The 20,628-nt window shown below is 51.7% G+C and overlaps 1 protein-coding gene across 3 annotated transcripts in view; it reads left to right on the forward strand.

Annotated features, from left to right (window-relative positions):
- Window positions 1–20,628, forward strand: part of PIK3CD (phosphatidylinositol-4,5-bisphosphate 3-kinase catalytic subunit delta) — a 51,309-nt gene that overhangs the window by 11,478 nt on the left and 19,203 nt on the right. For 2 of the 3 annotated variants that reach the window (XM_044237112.1, XM_044237114.1), the window contains exons 1-2: window positions 8,995–9,089; window positions 10,847–10,961. The gene's annotated coding sequence lies outside the window, so the exon portion shown is untranslated. Of the gene's footprint in view, window positions 1–8,994; window positions 9,090–10,846; window positions 10,962–20,628 lie in introns of those variants that run through there. The other variant, XM_044237113.1, reaches the window with a different exon arrangement.

Below are 20,628 nucleotides of genomic sequence, written 5' to 3' on the forward strand. Positions count from 1 at the left end.
AGCAGGGCCTGGCATCTGAAATCTCAACCCCCTCCTTGCCCAGCTCTTGAACCTTCTGCAGGAAGTCGGTCCAAGAGTCCTCAAGCTGGTGGACAAACAGAGCAGCAGGCTCAGGTGTCTCTGCAGCCAGTGGCCCCAGTCCAGTCCCTTTGCACTGACCCAGGAGACGCGTGTGGCCCGGCAGTGACAGCAGCCTCCGGGGTCAGCCTGGGTCCGAATCTGCCTCTCATTCAGGAGTTGTACAGCCGTAACCTCCTTGAGCCCCGCTTTCCTCCTTTACAAAACAGAGCCTGCCTTCGGGTCTTGGCGTGACAAATCAATGAGAAGAGAGACAGAAGGCACCTATGCTTTGCCGGCTGATGGCAGGAGCCTGGTGATGGGCTCTGCCCAGATAAACCGCGCAAGGCTGGACGGAGTCTGAATGTATCCCAGAAGCTCCCGGGGCAGAAGGGGCCTGGACACCTGCTGTGGGAGGGGAAGGAGGTGACACAAGGGGACTTGCCAAGGAGAGACCGACCCAGTGATGGATGATGGGGGTGTTCGGAGCCCTCTGTGTCATCCCCAAAATGAATAGTCTGCAGATCTGGGGTCTCGCAAGAACAGGAGGGGAGAAAGACATGAAAGCCCATGGCCGGATGGAGAACTGGAGTGTTGAGTGCCTGGGTAGACGGCCAGCTGCAGAGTCAGACCCCAGGAGAAGGGGGTAAACTGCCACTTAGCTGAGACCCTCGAGAAGGGGACCCATCTCTGCTGCCACCATGTGTGTGTGTGTGTGAGAGAGAGAGAGAGAGTGAGAGTGAGTGTCTGTGTGTGTGTGTGAGTGTGATTAGCTTAGGGGGTCGGGACAGGAAAGGGAAGTGGAATTTGCAGTTTTAAAAGATACTAATTAATTGGGGGTCTTGATTTTGGGGCAGTGTAGATCTTCTGGGAATTATAGGCTGGGATCTTGCCCGTGGATATTTTTTTTTTTGGCGGGAGCAAGTGTCTTTATTTTTTATTTTTTATTTTTCCAATTTATTTATTTTCAGAAAAACAGTATTCATTATTTTTTCACCACACCCAGTGCTCCATGCAAGCCGTGCCCTCTATAATCCCCACCACCTGGTACCCCAACCTCCCACCCCCCTCCCGTGGATATTTTTAATATACGTGTTAGGTTTTATAAATGTGTGTATGCATGTATGCTGTATATTTTTAATTGTATAGGGTCAGTGCAAGCTTCTTAAGAAAAGTCTGTAAAATACAGATTTGCCAAAGGGAAAGAAACCCATCATCTGCCTATCCTAGAAAACTCCCACCACCCAGTGGTTCCTCATGTTTTTCAGGTCTTAAATCCTTTTGAAAATCTGCTAAAGACACGGACCTCTCCCGCAGAGAATGTCTTCTACAGAATAATGTCAGGGGGTTCCTGGGTGTCCCACCAAGTTCATCCCAGCCTCATTAGGGTGCACCGAAGGACTGTTTGGGTCCAACCACTGGCTTCTCTGCATTATGGGATGCTGTCTCCAAAAGCAATGTCACAGGTCAGGGAGGGACAAAAGATTCCAACTTAAAATATGTTTGACAACTTGTTCAAAGTCTGCTTTGAGGGGCACCTGGGTGGCTCAGTCAGTTAAAGCATCCGACTCTGGATTTCAGCTCAGGTCATAATCTCTGGGTCCTGAGATTGAGCCCCACATACAGCTCCACGCAGGGCATGGAACCTGCTTCAGATTCTCTCTCTCCCTTTTCCTACCCGCCCTTACTGCTCTCTAAGAAAAAAAAAGTTTGCTTTGAAGCTGCTTCTGCTTTCAGCCTTGACCACCTCTTAAGTGCCATGTACAAGTTTACTCTACGCTGTTTAAATCCTTTCTGTTGTCTTAAATTCGCTGCTCCTTTGGGAGAACATTCAGCAAGGACCGAGTGACCCGAATCATTTATTTTTTTTTATTTTTATTTTTTTAAAATATTTTATTTATTTATTTATTTGAGAGATAGACAGTGAGAGAGAGCATGAGCGAGGAGAAGGTCAGAGAGCGAAGCAGACTCCCCATGGAGCTGGGAGCCTGATGTGGGACTCGATCCCGGGACTCCGGGATCATGACCTGAGCCGACGGCAGTCGTCCAACCAACTGAGCCACCCAGGCGTCCCGACCCGAATCATTTAGTGACTCTCTGCTGTAAGGTCAGCTCACTTACGGGGCCAGCTGACCTTTGGGACAGTTGCCGCCTGTGGTTTTGTGGTCCTCCCTAGGCTTGGCAGGTGGAAGGGCCCGGGAGAGGTGGGTGCACATCAGGGGTTGGGGGGCGTCCTCTGTGGAGGATGGGAAGTCAGGGCCATGTCCAGGCTCAGCATGTTAGGCTCCAGGCGGGGTCTCCCTGGAAGGTCAACCCGCAAACTTCCTTTTGCCAAGTTTCAGGGTGCTGGCGCCGAGCATCCCACACCACGGCACCCGAGGTTCGCTGTGCTTCGCACCATGGCCTTGGCCCCAGGCAGAGGGAGAGCCCTCTACTTCTTTCCGCAGCCTCGCTGGTGGCTGGCCTCCCTAGGTGCTGCCCCGTCCTTGGGACGGGAGCCTGAGCTCCTCCTCCTTTTTTAATAAAACAAGCTTTATATGTCGCTTCATGCACGCAGTTCCGTGGCTTTCCTCTGTTCACAGAGTTGTGCAACCATCACCAGAATCGGTTTTAGAACGGCCTTCTCACTCCGCAAAGAAACCCCATACCCGTTCGCAGTCTCTCCCCGCTTCTCCTCGGTCTTCCCAGCCCTCGGCGACCAGGAAGCTACTTTCTGTCTCTATGGACTTGACTATTCTGGACATTTTGAGTAAATGAAATCACACAGGATGTGGTCTTTTGTGGCCAGTTTCTTTCACTCAGCCTGTGGCCTCTTCTTCAGAAACACGTCTGACTCATACAGTTACAGTAGAGGGCTTGTTTGTACCGATCGTTTGCTCCGTCCAAGTCCTGATGGGGCATCTGCTGTACCGGAGCAGGTGCTGGGCCACGCGGCAAGGAACACGCAGCCGTGGATGGTGTATTCGTCATCTCCTGCTGGGTAACAAATGGTGCCAACACTGGGCAGCTTAAACAACAAACACTGATTACCATCGGGCTGTTGCTACGGGTCCAGAATCTGGCAGGGGCCGGGGCTGCAGGTGTCTGGAGCTGGTTGTTGGCAGGTCTCAGGGATGTCCTGCTGTCAGGGCTTCTTCCCAAGGCAGTTTGAGTGTCCTTCCAGCATGGTGGCTGGCTTAACTCATAGTGTTGAGAGAGACAAGGTTGAGGGAGTTGAGAGGCCAAAGCCCTCAGTTTCTGTGAACCTAATCTTTTTTTTTGTTTGTTTTAAGATTTTATTTATTTATTTGACAGAGAAAGAGAGAGAGAGAGGGACTGCAAGTAGGCAGAGAGACAGGCAGAAAGAGGGAGAAGCAGGCTCCCCACTGAGCAGAGAGCCTGATGTGGGGCTCGATCCCAGGACCCTGAGATCATGACCTGAGCCAAAGGCAGAGGCTTATAACCCACTGAGCCACCCAGGCGCCCCCTGTGAACCTAATTTAAAAAAAAAAAAAAAAAAAGATTTTATTTATTTATTTGTCATATTTGTCAGAGAGAGAGAGAGAGAGAGCGAGCACAGGCAGACAGAGTGGCAGGCAGAGGCAGAGGGAGAAGCAGGCTTCCTGCCGAGCAAGGAGCCTGATGTGGGACTCAATCCCAGGACGCTGGGATCGTGACCTGAGCCTAAGGCAGCCGCTTAACCAACTGAGCCACCCAGGCGTCCCCTGTGAACCTCATCTTGAAGGTGATGCGCCATCACTCTGCCCGATTCTTCTGGTCACACACAGCAGTTCTGCTGTCATGCCCAGCGCCTGCTCGTGAAGGCCCCGCCAGGCCACCTCTGAACGACCCTGGACGGCTGTGAGTTCCCTCGTTCCGCGCTCGTCTCCGTCCTCCTGCACCTTTCCCCGCTGTGTGTGTAACCAGGGAGCGGAGCCCGGCATTACGACACACACTGCACTTGGGGCCTCCTGATCATCCGCTTCACACAGAATCATTTTACGGATGATTTTCCAGGAATTTGTCAATTCTGTGTGCATTTTCTATCACATGGATGAGCCAGCTTTGGGATTGCCTTTCGTTGGTGTGGTCAAGAAGGATGTGGACTAGAACCGTCCCCAGGACCCGTCCCAGTGGGTCTGATACTTCCCACCGTGGCCTGGGGTCACACCATCTCAGAAGTCGCTGGAGACACCTTCTTTCCCAGATGGCCCATGAGACTGTCTCGAGGGGCGGGATCAGGTCTTGGTAAGAGGGGCAGATATCATGCATTAAAAAAACTGAGCCTCGTACCCCGAGGTAGTGGGAATCTGTTGTGAGAAGCAGTTTTAGGCTCAAACACATTTAAAAGCTTTAGAAACCTCGCTCGGAGCAGCCTGGAGCAGCCTGGAGCAGCCAGATTATTTCCTGAGTCCCCGGGGTATCTTCCAGGAGCTTCGATGTGTGACTCACACAGTGAATGCCCTATTGGTCCTATTTATCCCCTTCCCCTAATTTCTCCCTGGACAGAGTCACAGTTGATCTTCTCCACAAACAAGGAATAGCTTTCCTTCTATAAAAAATACAAAGAAGTCTAAGACGTGGCATCTTCCCAAGAAGATCCCGTTCTGGAACTGGAGAGACCTCAGAGTCCAGGAAACGGTGGCAGAACGCATCGAGTTGTGGGATGCTTGGCTTCGAGGTCCGGCTAGGAGCCCCCCACACCCCCCAGAGGCTGTCCTGTCGATATTTGCCCTCGCTGGCTGAGCTGGGCACTGTGTGCAGTCACCTGCTTTTACAGATGAGGAAACAGCTCTGGAGTGGTTAGAAAACTCTTCCAAACCCAGATCTAATGCCAGGGCTCATGCTCCTACCTTTGGCCAGAGAGTCCCTGCAAGCATTGAGTGCTTTTGGTATACACTAGAAAGATGGAGCACTGTGGACACCAGCATCGTTTTTTCCCTCTGCTGCTCCCCTCCCCACCCTGGGTCACAAACTCAGAAAGCCTCAATTAAGGCAGACATTTGGTCTAAGCTTGGGGAATTGGCCAAAGCAAAAAAAAGAAAGAAGCTCCAGATTCTAATTAACTTTGCTTTTTAACTACAGATGAGCCACTTTTTGAATTAATGGGGGGTGAGAATCTCAAAGATTAATGGAAATATCTGAAGATGGCAGGAAAGCAGGGGCCAGACATTCCTGTAAGTAGACTCCCTCGTCTGAGCGCCTGGAGAGTAAAAGATCAAGGGGACAAAGCCATGAGGGGATTATATGAAGAACCAGGGAAACTATCTCTCCCCTTTGAGGAGGATTATTTTCCAGAGTCCTCCTGTTTTTCCTAAAAGAATTAAAAACATTTAGCTGTTTTTTTTTTTTTTCTTGTTAGTTGCCTTTTACTGACTGTAGCATTCGCGTTCTCCACTCTGCTCCACATCTCATCTGCTCGCCCCTAAAAATCCTGTAGGGCAGGAGGAATAATTCTAGATTCTTGGCCCAGAACCCTCCCCCCATCCACCCAAAGATAAAAGGTTAACAGGATAAAAACAAATTAAATTACTAAAGGACAGGAGCCCCACAAAAATAGGAGATTCAAAGATGTCACCAAAGCAGGAAGCTTTATACTTTTTAGACAGAGAAACAATAAATGTACGAAGGATTGACAAAACAGGGGTTTGGGCTTGGGGTAGTAAACTGGTGAAGTAAGAAGGTTTGTTTTCGTGGCCTTCTTGGCCCTAAATTCCCCATCTGGCGATAAGGATGCCTTCTGTCCTGCTCACCCTCCCACCCCACCCCCGCCCTGTAGGGGGAGGCGTACCTTTCACAGATGCGATTTATCTCCTGCTGTCCTACTGGGGACAAAGGAAGTTCAGAGTGTCCTTCCTGCGAGGCTATTTATCCAATACCTTTAATTCAAAACGATCAGTATGCCAAAGTGGCATGCTTCGGGATGACATGGTCTAAGCCCCTACAATGTGGGGCGCCCCACGTGAACAGGAAGAGGCCACTGGAATTCTAGGAAGGTTGGTGGTTGGGATATTGGTGGGCAGTGGGGAGAAGCTGACATTTCCTCACCGTGAGCTTACCTGGAGGTGTCGGGAGAGAGGAGGAGGAGGGCCTGATGGAGCCGAGAAGCTTCTCTCTTCTGGAACTTGTTGATCTTAGCAAGGGGTTTCATGGGTAGGAGCAGAGGTTCATCTGGTTTTCTGCCTTGTGCTTGGAAACTCACAAAAAGAGGGTCCAATCTTTTTGGCTGTAGCAAGTAGGAAGGTGGGAATCTAATTTCTCTGTTTACTCTGATTTCTGAAGAGTGGTGAGACCTATTTAGGCACCAAACTCTTTTTTAATTTAGACCCTCATCTGTATCTCAGAAAGGATTTAACATACCTGAGCCCTGAATGAGGCAGGAATCCGGGACACTTGGGTGTTTCTGCCCCAATGAGCATACCAGTCCGCCTCTTTGCGTATTTCCCATCTGTGAGAGCAAGCGCATTTTGAGCAATTACTGTATACACCAGGCACTGTTCCAGATGTTCCACTCACCTTTTTTTTTTTTTTTAAAGATTTTATTTATTTATTTGACAGAGATCACAAGTAAGCAGAGAGGCAGGCAGAGAAAGAGGGGGAAACAGGCTCCCCACTGAGCAGAGAGCCTGATGTGGGGCTCGATCCCAGGACCCTGAGATCATGACCTGAGCCCAGGGCAGAGGCTTTAACCCACTGAGCCACCCAGCCACCACCACCCCCCAACTCACCTGTCTTAATTCACCTCATTCTCCCAAATTACTGTGTGATGTGTCTTTCTGGATTTGTTAGTGCAATTTCAGTCTGTTGTTCTCATACGGGCAGGATGACTTCGGTGGCTTCTGCCATTTCAAAGAATGCTGGCTTTTCCTCTGGGTTTCAGAGGAACCAGTACCTGACGCTCCCAGCTTAAAATCATGTCATTGGGTTCCACTGCTGATGAGGACCTTGCCTTTGCACTCTGCTTTCCATGCCGGAAAGAAAGGGAAGTCTGCGGGACTGGGTCCCGACGGAGAAGGGCACACACAGTGAGGATGGGGGAGTGGAACCCGGAAGACTGTCTGCCCACGTTGAATCTCTCCCCCGGCTTGGTGGCATGGGGTCATTATCCTTTCCTGGCTGGGGGTTTTGGGGGGATGCTACCGACCCCCAGTCAGGATGGCGGTCAGAGAGAACTCCCGGCTCAGCCAGCCTAAGTAAGATCCGGCTGTGACTTCTGGTGGCTTCTGTCTCATCCTCATACTCCACCCCGGCCATGTGGGTGGCTGGGGGAGGTTCGGTGTGTGAATGTGTGCTGTGTGTGTGTGTGTGTGTGTGTGTGTGTGTGGTCTCTGTGTCTGTCATCGTGTGTCAGTTTACATAATTGTGTGTGGGGGTGTGTGTGTGTCCTCGTGAACGTGCATCCATGTGTGCCTGGGCGCATGTGAGGGAGTGACTTGGCGCATGCCTGAGTGTGGAGTGTGTATGTGTGAACGAGTATGGGAGTGTTTGTCTTTCTGAATGTATGTGGCATCGGGTTGGGATGCGGAGGGGGGTTTCCTCCTCCTGCCCTGAGATGTCAGGGATGCTGGACCCGTCCTGACAAGGTTGATGGGTGCTGGTGGGGGACACAAAAGTCACCGAGGGTGGCGGGACTCCCCCCCACGGCCCAGTCCTCTCATCTCTGGCTTCTTCACAATTCCTGGGGCTTAGGGCTGTTTTTCTCCTTTTCTCCCCTGGGGGCACAGGGCGATGGGGTGGGGGCGGCAGGCGGATACGGAGGGAGGCTCTGGGGGCTCAAATGGATGGCCCCGCCCCGGGCGCCTGGCCTGGAACACTTGGTGTAGGCGGAGACGACTACCAGAGTGGTCTCAGACCACTTCAGTCCACCCCGGGTCCGCCGCACCTGCTGGGACGCCAGGGCTGATTCTGCACTCGTACTCTTTCTCCTCTTGTGCTCCACCGTGGCGGAGCTTGAAGTCTAGAGCTGTGGAGCCCAAAGAACATTCTGAGGGACACGGGACACTGCGGGGCAAGAAGCACCGCGGTCCCGTATCAAACCAAGGTGGTTCCGAAGCTGGCCCTGACGCTGCGTGCGACCTGTGTGCATGTGAGGGTCAACCGCTTGCCCTTGGAGCTTCGGGTTTGTCATGTATAGCCCGGGGTGGGGGTGGGGGAACAGCACCCACCTCGCAGGGGGATGCGCGGATTCCCTGGAGCGCTGTGCGAGGCGCAGGGTGGGGGCTTACTGCACCAACGTCCGCCAGCGCGAACGTGGTTCATTGTCATGGATGGATGTAGGAGCGAAGGCCCCCGGCAGACCCATTTACCTAATGAATCCGACCTGTAAGGGGAACCCCGATGGAAAGGCAGGCCCAGCGGCTGGGGAACAGCTCGCACACCGGATGGGAGCCCAGACCCCGGGATGGCCAGTGACGCGGGTGACCTGGGCTCCAGATCAGTGACGGAGGTCCGGTGCCCCGTCGGTTCTGGTGACTCCCTGGGGACCCGGGCGGGTAGATTGGTTTGGCGGACCACCAGCCCCCGCTCCCTTTGCAAATGGCACTTTCAGTTCTCCAGTTACCAGCTGGGAGGGGGGCCAGGGCCAGCGTGCGCACGCCGCCCGGGGTCCCGCGGTGGCCGGGGCGCTCGCGGCTGCAGGCGCACGCCCCACCTGCCGGGCGGACGGGAGCAGCGGGGGTCGGGGAGGAGTTGCAGCGGCGTCTGCCGCGCTCCCCGCGGTCGCGGGCTCTCAGACACTCCGCCTGGCTGGGGCCGCGAGAATTTGCCGACGGTGCCCGTGGCGCGGCGGGCCCCGGCCCCGCCCTGGCCCCGCCCCCACGACCGGCGCCCCGCCCCTGACCCCGCCCGCGCCGGCCCGCTGTCCGGGCCCCGCCCCGGGCCGCGCCCCTCCGCTGCTGTCCCGCTTGCCGGCTCCGCGCCGCGGGCCTGCCCTCAGGCCCCCGCGGGCTCGGCGCCGCCGCCGGGAGGCTCGCGTAGCTCCGGGACCCGCCCGCCGCGTCCCCGGGGCAACCGTCTCCCGGGAGATCGGGCCCCGCCCCCGGCACCGACACCCGGTACGGAGCCCACCTGTGCGGGCGTCTGCGGGGTCCCAGTGCCCCCCTGCGCACACCCGCCCCGCCCAGCGCCCGGCTTTGTCCGCCTGGGGCGGTCGGGGTCCAGGGGCGTGGGGGCTGGGGGAGGCGCGCGCGTCCCGGGGCGGACCGGACGCTGCAGGGGAGGCCGAGGCAGGGGGCCGCGCTCGCGTTGTGGCTCCCGGGTGTGGGCTGGTTCATGCTCTCCCGATCTCCGTGCGTCCCTTTTGTGCCTCCGGGGGGCGGGGATCCGGGGTGTCCCGCTGCCGCCCTTGATGGGATGAGCCGGGCCCTCAGCCGGGCTCCGGACGTGGACGCGCCTGTTCAGGGCAGGCTGTTTACTTGTCAGGGACCCAGCAGTTGCCGCGCGCATCCTCCCCTCCCCCTGTCCCCGATTCGGGACGGAGCATCCTGCGCTGTGTGGGTTCCTGGCGTTGCCTCCCAAGCTTTGCCCTTGAACCCAGAGGGCTAGAGGGCGGCCGACCTAGATCCCGAGGTTCTGGGCGGCAGGAGGGCCAGAGCTGAAGACGCACCTTCCTCCGGGAAGAGCCTCCTCCTCGGCCGCCCTCTTGTGAATTCTGCCCCAGCTCCCTGTTTCCTGACCTGAATTCCTGAGGACTAATTCCTTCTTGCTTTCCCTAACTCTTCCTTCTCTCGGCTCCATCATGTTTTCTGCTTTGTCTTTGCTCGTTTTGAAAGTGTTTTCTCTATAATCGTGTCTCCTTTCCCCGTAACCGAACTGCTGGGTTTGTCCTCTTGTTAATAACTCCGTTGGTCAGCAGTGGAAGTTGTTCTTCCGCAGCTCCTGGCGCTGACCTCTCATTTCCCTTGCTCTCCTCCCCTGAATGCTGGGTGAAGAGACCATCCAAGCCCGTTCCTGGGCTCCGGCAGCAGGGTCCCTCGGGTATCCTGCCTGGGATTCGGCTCTCGGCAGCGAGAATTCCAGCCCGGTCCCTGGGAACTGTATTCTTGGAAGGGACACCTTTTCCAACGGCTTCCCAGCAGTGGGCTTTTTACTTATGGCGAAGCAAATAATTTAGGCTTCCCTGCTGCTCAAGAGCCCTACTCAGCCTTGCCCAGTGGGCTCCCGCCGTGGAGGTAGCTGTGCCGGGGGCCTGTGGTTTGGAGAAAGGGGCGGATCTTACTCGTAGCATCCAGCCTGCTGGGCTTCCGGAGCTCAGGTGTCTTCCTGTCTCTGGGGTCAGATTATTTACAGGAGTGGCGGGCAGTGGGGGGAAAGAAACTCCAGGGATGCAGTAGTGGGAGGCCTTTCTCTCCACACACCCGCCCTTTTCCCTCTCCTGAAAGCAGGGATGAATCTGTCTGTATGATGCAATTTAGTACTTAAATGGGGAACTCAAGTCCAGGAATCTGCTTTTCCTATCCCTTGAATGGAACTTGAACCCAGGCTTGACACAGACCATATACTTTGCCTTCAAAAAACCAAACAAAACCAACGAATAACTAAGAATGATCTGAGGTTATACCTATATATCCCTGTGTCATGAAATGCTCCGCTTTGCTTCTGTGCCACCAAAGGAGCTGGGGTGGCAGTGACCCGGGTGGTGAGAAGGGCCCATCAAGCAGAATGTGACTGGTTTGCAAAATGAAAGCCTAAGTGAAACAGTTATTTTTGAGCTAAAGTCCTGTGAAGGAATGCATAGAAGTTTGGGGAAGACTTTCTCCTTTAAAAATTTCATTCATTTATTCATTCATTCATTCTCCCCCCCCCCCAACAGATCAGGAGCTCAGAGTGAGGCAGGGACGGAATGCTGCTCACTGATTCCAAAGCCTGTTTGATCTGCCAGCCAGAGGGGCCTTTGCTGCTGGTCTTTCTTGGACCATTCCAGAGAGGTAGGTTGGGTGAAGGAGACAGGTATGTGGAAAAGAAGAAAAGACAGCTTAAGAATTTGAACAGACTCCATCCTCCCTGACCATCCAGCCAAAGGAGATGCTCTCTGACTACTGATCTAGGACTAGATCACGCAGAGGAAGGGAATGACCCAGATGCATGCTATGAGCCAAAACAAAGGGAAATGAACTAGACCTGGGCCCGCTCCCCAGGGGAGGGATACTGCTGCCTGTGAAGGGATGGGGGGAGGCTCTGCTCCCAGGAACCCTGGGGCTCATTACCAAGCTATTTGACTTGCTTCAGTCATGGTAGAGTTAGGCTGGCCTTTTTGGGGAGAGAAAAATGAAAACTTCCATCCAAAGGGAATCGAGTGAATTCTTACAACTTGGCATTGCTTCTCAAAGACTTCTTAGGTAGGGACATTCTGTCTTTCCAGAGAGCTGGCAGTCACTGTATCAGTAAGGCAGTGCTCGTTAGAACTCCCTGGATGTTCACTGGGAGATGGATGCAGTCCGTTCTTGGTGCAAATGAAGAAACTGAGGCCAGAGACTGATACTGGCCAAGCATTAGCTTTGCTGTCCGCATGCTTGAGCAGCTCCTGTCATTTCTGATGGAAAGGAGCCCAGGCTTACAGCCTGGGGGCATCCTTGGAAGCTTCCCCCGCCCCTGCCCCCACCCCAACTTCATTTTCTCTAGATCTTCATCAGTACTTTCTGAACTTCTTTGTTAGTGTGGCTCTCTTTAAAAAGCTCAAGATATTAAAACAGAATTTTGACCTATAGAGTTGAAAAAAACGGAGTGCCCTGTGGTCCAGGAAGAGACTGGCTTAGGATGTCCACTCAGCATCCTGTCCCATTTCCGCCACCCTCTGAAGATCTTGGGGTTGCTTCTGTGGAACCCCAGAACTCTGGAACATAGTAAAAAAACATGGATTGTGTAGACCTCTGTTGGGGGATTGGAGTTTCTTCTGTACATCTGTTTACCTATTTGCAGTATCTTGATTCTCTCTCTCTTTTTAAAAGATGTATTTGTTTGTTTGAGAGAGGGAGAGAGAGAATGTGGGCACAGGGGAAGGGACAGAGGGAGAGGGAGAATCCTAAGCAGACTCCGCGCAGAGCTTGGAGCCTGATGCAGGGCTCGATCGCATGACCCAGAGATCATGACCCGAGTCAAAACCAAGAGTCATATACTTAACTGACTGAGCCACCCAGAGGCCCCAACAGTATCTTGATTCTTGTTTAGCAGATGTCTTTTAATAATTTTTAACCCTCATACTTTTTTATTTATTAAGAAATGCCCACTTACTGTTGAAAGTTTGCCCCCCAACTTGGCATAACCCACCGTCCCCTAACCACCCCCAAGGGAACCACTGTTTCCTTGAAGGGGTATCCTCCCCCAAGTCCCCCAGAAAGCCTTCTATATGCCTATCTTTGGAAACTTGCTTTTTATGTATTGTTAAATGTTACTATGAACTTCCATGAAAATATGACTAATTGAATGCATATGTTTCTCCTGGCTCTGTTTCAAAAGTCCACTAAAATGAGAGTAAGGGATTAAAAAAAGGACAAAATCCTTAAGAAAACAGAAAAGGAAATGATGGAGGAGGAGGAGGAGTGAGCAAATACTTAGAGAAACAGAAAGCAGGTCGGTAAAAGAGATGTCAAACTTAAAGTCTTGAATGTCCTGTGTCATGGTAGAGGAAGGCAGGTGTGTTTAAGGACCCACCAAAGGCCCAAGAGTGGGAGCTACAGTGCTCCTGATGATGGACTGTGGGGTGGGCTGGAAGCAGGAAAAGGGAAGGTGTGTGTCGGAGCAACAGACCCCTCTCTCAGCCCACATAGTCAGGTGGCTCCCTCCTCCATCCCAGCAGAAGATGCCTGTTTTCCCAGAGGGCTCGTTGAACCAGAGAAGCTCAGGCCTAGACTGGGGTGGAAGGAGGCATGGGATCAGCTGAATGTAAGAGGCTCTGTATTGAGAACAGAAAGATTCAGTCAAAGTTGGTATACTAAACAGTGAGACCTTTCCCTGCTTGGCTCCCAGAACATGGCAGCCTAATCTATACCCCTCTCTAGTTGGGGCCTTGAAGAACTTCTCTCTGAGGAAATGGAGCTCACAAGAAAAAATGACCCTCAAAGACTAACACTGAAGGGACCCTCTTGGAAAGCTTTCTTGCTGCTTTGTCATTTCACAGTGATGCCTGTGAAGCAACTAGCCTTCAGCTGTGCACAGACAGCTCTGAGTGCCTCTCTTAAGTTTGAATGGACACCTGTGGATCATCCCACATAGAAGGATGTTCCTAGCATGAAAGACAGAGACCCAAATGAACAAAAAATGGGCCAGAAGTCATAAACATGGTTGTTGAGAAACAGAAATACTTATGAAACAATAGTAGGCTCTGGGATATAAAAACTGTGATGGTAGAGGTATGTGGCTGGCTTAGTCCAGAGCGTGTGACTCTTGATCTCAGAGTTGTGAGTTTGAGCCCCATGTTGGGTATAGAGATTGCTTAAAAATAAAAATTTTTTAAAAATATTTTGTTTATTTGATAGAGAGATGGAGAAGAGAGCACAAGCAAAGCTGCAGGGAGAGGGAGAAGGAGCCTCTCTGCCGAGCAGGGAACCTGATGCGGGCTCTATCCCAGGACTCGGGGATCATGACCCGAGCGGAAGGCAGCCACTTAACTGACTGGGCCACCCAGGTGCCCCTAAAAACAAAATCTTAAAAACAAACAAACAAAATAGCAACTAATAGTAGAAGCAAAAATTTCAATAGAATAGAGCTAGAGGGCGCCTGGGTGGCTCAGTTGGTTGAGCGACTGCCTTCAGCTCAGGTCGTGATACGCGAGTCCCGGGTTCGAGTCCCACATCCGGCTCCCAGCTCCATGGGGAGTCTGCTTCTTCCTCTGACCTTCTCTCCTCTCGTGCTCTCTCTCACTCTCTGTCTATCTCAAATAAGTTTAGATTTCTAAAATCTAAAAAATAAAATAAAAAAGAATAAAGCTAGAGATTGAAAAGTGAATTTCTACGAAATAAAACGAAAAGACTTAAGAGATGGAGAATAAGAAAGAAAATAGAAGAAAACTGGAGGATCAGTTCAGGACTCCTGCTATCCACCTCAGAGGAACTCAAGACAGAGAGAAAAATGAAGAAAAGGAAGTTACCAAGGTATAGGAAAAAAATTCTAGAACTGAAGGAACTTCTGTATGAAGAGTATCTGAGTAGAACTCAACAATGAGTAATAGAAGTAGTAGTAATAGTAATACTACACAAAAGTAAAGTGTGTGCTACAGACCGTCATCATGAACTTTCAAAACTCCAGGGATAGAACTTGCCAAAAGCCAACAAAGAGAAAAGGGGCCACATCTAGAAGATCAGATAAAAAATGGCACTGGACTTCACAGCACCAGAAGCCACAAGACAGTGGAGCAACTCTTTCAAATTTCCAAGGGAAATTAATTCCCGGGCGAGAATTCTGTAATTGTCATTCAAGCAAAATAATAGCATAAAGGCACCTCTGTAGGTGTGAATTTTCCAAAGCTCTCTGTGTGCGCACGCACGCACGTACACACGCCTTTGTATCGCTATTCAAGGAAACTCGTGGAGACTGTGCCCTACGAAAATGAGAGTAAACTAAGAAAGCGGAACAAGTGATACAATATGTGATTGTCTCTTGTTCTTATTGGCCTCCGTTCCCAAATAGCTTTCAGTATTTCAGCTCTTACCTTACTTTGAGTTTTGCAAATGCAGAGGAAAAAACCAAACACCTACTCAACCACGAGAACTGAAAAGTCCTGACTTCCAAGCTTTCCCTGTAGCCGGGGCCCATGACCTAGACTCCATGGATGAGTACACCATGCTGTATTTTGGCAGAGGAGAGGGATGAAGCATGTGCTGTACTGTGGTTATGGCCCTGGCAGCCATGATGGGGGCTCCAAGGTCAACTTGTTGGCACGGACATGACCGAGGTACCAATTGGCATTTAGTATCAGTGGCAGTAGGGGTAGTTCCACCATCAGACCTGCATTGTGGAGTCCAGTGTACCTGTTTCTTTCTTTTTTTTTTTTTTTTAATATTTTATTTATTTATTTGACAGATAGAGATCACAAGTAGGCAGAGAGGCAGGCAGAGAGAGAGAGAGGAGGAAGCAGGCTCCCCGCTGATCAAAGAGCCCGATGCGGGACTCGATCCGAGGACCCTGAGATCATGACCTGAGCCGAAGGCAGCGGCTTAACCCACTGAGCCACCCAGGTGCCCCCCTGTTTCTTTACTGGTTCAGCTTTGTGTTTTTCCTGGAGTTGATAAGCACCTCCTTGTCTTTTTATTTGCTATGTTCGCAATGTACTCATCACCAGTTCTTCCTCAAACTCTCCAACAGAGCTGTGAAACTCCTCACAGTGCAGCAAATAAGCCAAATGATCTGTCAGCAACTTTTCTGCTTAATCAGTGAGAGCTGGCTTCTTTACTTGCAACCCAGAACCTTGACGGGTGGAGAGAATGGGGAGAATTCCCATCATCACGGTGAAGCAAAGTCCCAGTGGTGGAACTGCACAGCCCATGTAGAGATCAGCCGGGCGAGGTTGGGGCAGTATGGCTGAGGGCACCAGGAGGGATATTTTCAAGAAAAAAAAAAATGAAGCTGGTGGATTATTGGACCTGTTTACCGTATTAGGAAGAGTTTCATAGTTCTGTTACAGAGTTGGGGGAAGAATTATGTATTTGCATATAGAAAACAAAGGAATTATATTTGTACATAGAAAATGAAGCAAATTATAAGTGAGGCAACTATCAACTATAGAAATAACAAAAAGTTGAATAAGAAGGAAATAAAACCAGAATATACTATGTGGTTTAGTGTTAAACACTGTTTATGTAGTCATAATAATATAAGCACTTAAGTTTGTTTTTTTTTTTTTAAGATTTTATTTATTTATTGAGGTAGGGAGAGGGAGAGGCAGGCTCCCCGCTGGGCAGGGAGCCTGATGGCGGGGCTTGATCCCACGACCCTGGGATCATGACCTGAGCCAAAGACAGACACTTAACCAACTGAGCCACCCAGGCACCCACAAGTTTGATTAACAAAAAAATGATCACGTAGCTATGTTCGGAAGATGGAGGGGAGGATATATGCGTGTGTGCAGAAGGCACAGTCTCATCTTCTAAGGTCAGAAGTTAGAAGTCAGAAATCGAGAAGTACCCGCGTGAATCGGTTATTTAGAAAATTGGAGACAAGGGCGCCTGGGTGGCTCAGTGGGTTAAGCTGCTGCCTTCGGCTCAGGTCATGATCTCAGGGTCCTGGGATCGAGTCCCGCATTGGGCTCTCTGCTCAGCGGGAGCCTGCTTCCCCCTCTCTCTCTGCCTGTCTCTCTGCCTACTTGTGATCTCTCTCTGTCAAATAAATAAAATAAAATCTTTAAAAAAAAAAAAAAAAGAAAATTGGAGACAAATACCTAAAAAAACATCTGTAGTTGGGGGTGGGCGTTTTGGACTTGCGGGGGGGGGGGGCTGCTCTTTTTTTTTTTTTTTTTTTTTTTGCTGCAAACGGTTTAGCTTTCATTAATTTTTAAAACTACGTACTTGCCTAACGTTCCTAGAGAACAAAACTTTGAAATCATCATCATAGGCTCCATATCCACCTGTTAACAGCTGTTTCCATTTTTTCTATGCTTCCTGATACGTTTTGTCCGCAAACAGATGTTGCCATGGCGAACGGGGGGCACCTTCTGGTTCCATCTCTCGGAGCTGTATCTGCAGGGCTCTGGTACGCGGGTGCCATTGTGGTGACTGTCTTCACTCCTGTTAATTATCATAATTTCCCTGTGATTTTTGATTTTCCACTTTCATGAAAACCACAAACGAGTATCTTCGTCCATGTAGCTTCCCCACCACCCTCTTTGCATTGCTTCCTTAGGACAATTCCCCAATTTCCCCAAATTACCAGACCTAAGAGCTTGGATCTGTCTTTTGATTTTGATGGGTTAGTGTCAGATTCTTCCCTGGGCCTCCCTGGGTGGGCCATGAACTGAACATCCTAGGAGATAGTTGGGATCGAATTTTTGTGGTAGGATAGTTGGCTCATTTTTCTAATGACATCAGAAGAAGTCAGGAGTCTCTCTCTCTTTCCCTTCCTCTCCTTCTCTCTCTTTTTCTAGAACAGAATTTCCAGAGACCTTTGCTTCTCATTCTTCGATGTCTGTTTGTGTATTTGGTTCTCCTGCACCGAGGACTTTTTTGTCATTTTAAAATATTCAAAATAAAAGTTACCATTCTATTAAATAATAGAAATTCAAGGGAGACCCATTTGAAATGGGGGAGAGAGGATGGGACGCCTGGGTGGTTGAGTCGGTGAAGCGTCTGCTTTTGTCTCAGGTCATGATCCCAGGGTCCTGGGATCAAGTCCCGAGTCAGGCTCCTTGCTCAGTGGGGAGTCTACTTCTCCCTCTCCCTCTGCCTCTACCCCCTGCACTCATGCCTTCTTTCTCTCTCAAATAAATAAAAAAATAAAATATTTTTTTAAAAAAAGGTTTTATTTATTTATTTGACAGAGAGAGTGAGGGAGCACAAGTGGGGGGAAGGGCAGAGGGAGAGGAAGCAGCAGGCGCCCCTCCCCCGACTCCAACCCGAGCAGGGAGCCCGACGCGGGGCTCCATCCCAGGACCCTGAGATCACGACCCGAGCCGAAGGCACACACTTCACCGACTAAGCCACCAGGCACCCCAATAAAGAAAATCTTTTTTAAAAAATGGGAGAGAGTGAAAAGAAGCAGAAACAAAGAAAGAGGGAGGCAGCAGCGGACAGACGAGGAGTCAGGCAGCTCACGCCCTCAGCTTAGCCGCCGAGTGGACATTGGGAGCCTCCCTTACTTCATCCATCCTCGGCCTTCATCCCTCCCGTCCCTTTCCCTCCTGTGGCGGGAGCCTGGGGTGTCAGACCGCCCTCCAGACCAGCCCCATCTTCCTAGTCCTGGGCATGGTTTTGGGGGTGTCCAACTTGGCTGGCCTCTGGCTTCTGGACATTTCCCTCCCATCCCCCTTTGGAGACCGTTTCCTCCTTCACCTGACCACCACCAGGCCCTGCCGCGTAGCCAAGTTCTCCCTCCTGCTGGCGCTGCTCTTCCTTTGCTGTGCCACAGACACTTTCTACCCCACAAACTGGGGTGGCCAGAGGGGGCAGAGGATGCTGCTACTCCCCGGTCTCCAGGGGACCCACCCTGAAGCGGGTCTCGTGGAAGGTTCCGTGTTTGGGGAGAACAGCTCGCCTGTCCTAAAACTACACCTGTTGGGGGAACCCGGGGCCAGTCCATTTTCCATCTGGTCTTTACCTGCAGTTCTTTGTCAGAAAGTTGTTGCGGGCGGGGAGTTCTAAGGCTGCGGCGCTGGAAAGCCTGATTCCCAGCCGTGAGGAGCAGACGCCCCTTCCTGGGCGTTTTGTGGCAAGTGGGGCCCGAGTTTTCCCGCATTAATCTTGCCCTGCCTGCTCTTGCCTGCGGCCCTGGGCTCATGGCTTTGCCACCTCATTCTTGCCTCACTCACTTCCATTTTCCTCACGGCAGCCAAAGCAATTTTTGTCCAGCATAAAGTCAGGGCTCATCAATCCCCTGCTTAAAACCCTCCAGTGGCCTCCCATTGTCGTGATAACAAAATCTGGCTCCACACTGTGCCTATGAGGCCCTGCAGGGTCGGGGCTCACCGTCTCTCCCAGTCATCCGCCTCTGGGTCATTGACTCCAGCTGCCTGGTCTCCTGCCTCAGGGCCTTTGCACTTACATACAGCTTCAGCTGCCTGAACCCTATTTCATGGATCTTTGCCTGATCTTTCTCATCCTTTGGGCCTCGACTCCAAAATGATCTCTCTTGAGTGACCTCTCCTGAACTACCATCCAAAGGAGGCCCCCCTGCAAGTACCTTTTATTCTGTTCAACTCTTTTCTTACCTCAAGTCATCTTTTCTTTCTTTCTTTCTTTCTTTCTTCTTCTTCTTCTTTTTTTTTTTTTTTTCCTTTTCTCCTGTTAGACCAAAAAATCCATAGGATTGGGGATGGTTGCGAATTGGGGTCTCTGGATAAAGCACCTTGATAATTCAGCTCTGAAGTGCCTGCGTGCCCCCACTTTGCACATACATTAGGCAACAGGAAAAGCATCCACTTCATTCTCCGAGGAAGAGAGTCTGGAAACAGAACACTTACTAGGAGGACTTTCTGGAGGCTGAGAAGCACCTGAAAATCAGCCCAGGTCAGGAGACCTGGCTCCGCGCAGCCTGGTGCAGAAGGCCAGCCCAGATGGCTCCCTGTCCCTTGTCCCAGTGGCTGCTGCTCTTGTACCCTTCCAGGCCAGGTTGATAGTAGATACTAGATAACGTGCGTAGCCACCTTCGAGATGTTTCTGAGACGCCTCTTGAGCTTTCGGGGTGGTGACTTTTCAGCTCTGAAATCCGGGTTTTTGACAGATGTTTTGTCCTAAAGTTCTAAGAGCAAAGCATCTCTCTCTCTAGACGGGTTTACGCTTGCTCTGGAGTAACAGGTGAGGGTACAGGCCTGTCTCATTCAGGGAACCCTCAGGGAGGACGAGGATGTTTACGGCTCGGATAAGCAGGATACAACTTCCCTTCTCCCCGCTACTTGTCCCCTGCACCCAGCCGGCTGTGAGTGACTCATGCGTTCCGTTGGAAAGCTGTTCCCCAGGGCATGGGACTCCAGCACCAGAAAGCCCGTCTTCACATTGAAAAACACTGGGCAGTGGCTCCTACTCGGAGTATCAGCCACACCTGCGATGGCCACGAGAACGACGTGGAACCCTAGCAGACCCAGGAGACAGACTCACAGCCCTAACACGGTGGAACTTCCAGAGAAGCGAGAGGGAGGCCTCGTGGGTCCTGAGTTAGGCACAAGCCACCAGCCAGCCGGTGTGTCCTTGCTGGGGAGACTAGGGGATGGGCCGCCACCTCATTCCCGGGCTGATGGAAGCACTGTGGCTCTGGGATGGGCCACCCCTTGCTCGCCCTCCTCTCTTAGAAATAGATCAGGGCCCTAGGGGCACCTGGGTGGCCCTCTCGGTGAAGCGTCTGACTCTGGATTTCAGCTCAGGTCATGGTCATTTGGTAACTGTGCTGATGATTCGATGCAGGCAGACAGGGCGGTGCTGGTTGACTCACCAAGGAAGGGCGGCTCCTGGTTCACATGTTTGGTGGCTGCTGTCTCTAGTGCCTTGAGGTGGGTCTGGCCCTCGCTTAGCCTCTCTCTCCAGGCCATCTCACGTGGCTCTGGGGGGAGCCTGCTGACCCCCCAGTAATGCGCTGGGAGCGGCAAAGACCTCTTCCCTAGGCTCCGCGCTTGGGGCTGCTCCTTGGCTGTCTTCACGGGGGTGTTCGCAAGGCGGCTCGGATCTCTGTGTCTGAAATGGACCTCTTGCCATCTGGTTGCCCCCAGTTCTGTTTCTCCCTCACACTTCCCCCATTTCAGTATATTTCCACCGCCCACCCCCCAGTCTCCCAAGCCCACACCCGGCTGTCATCCTTACTTGTCCCCTGCGAGCCCCCATCCCATCCGCCAAGCTCCTGAATATAGCCTGATTCCCGGCCTTTCTCATCCCTGGAGGCCTGAGCTCCCCACACCCCACGGACTGGCTGGCTTCTCTCCGGTCCTTCCACGCTGAGCCAGCAACATCATTCTGGATGCAA

This window comes from Neovison vison, chromosome 2 (genome assembly GCF_020171115.1).
Source record: "Neovison vison isolate M4711 chromosome 2, ASM_NN_V1, whole genome shotgun sequence".
Taxonomy (NCBI): domain Eukaryota; kingdom Metazoa; phylum Chordata; class Mammalia; order Carnivora; family Mustelidae; genus Neogale; species Neogale vison.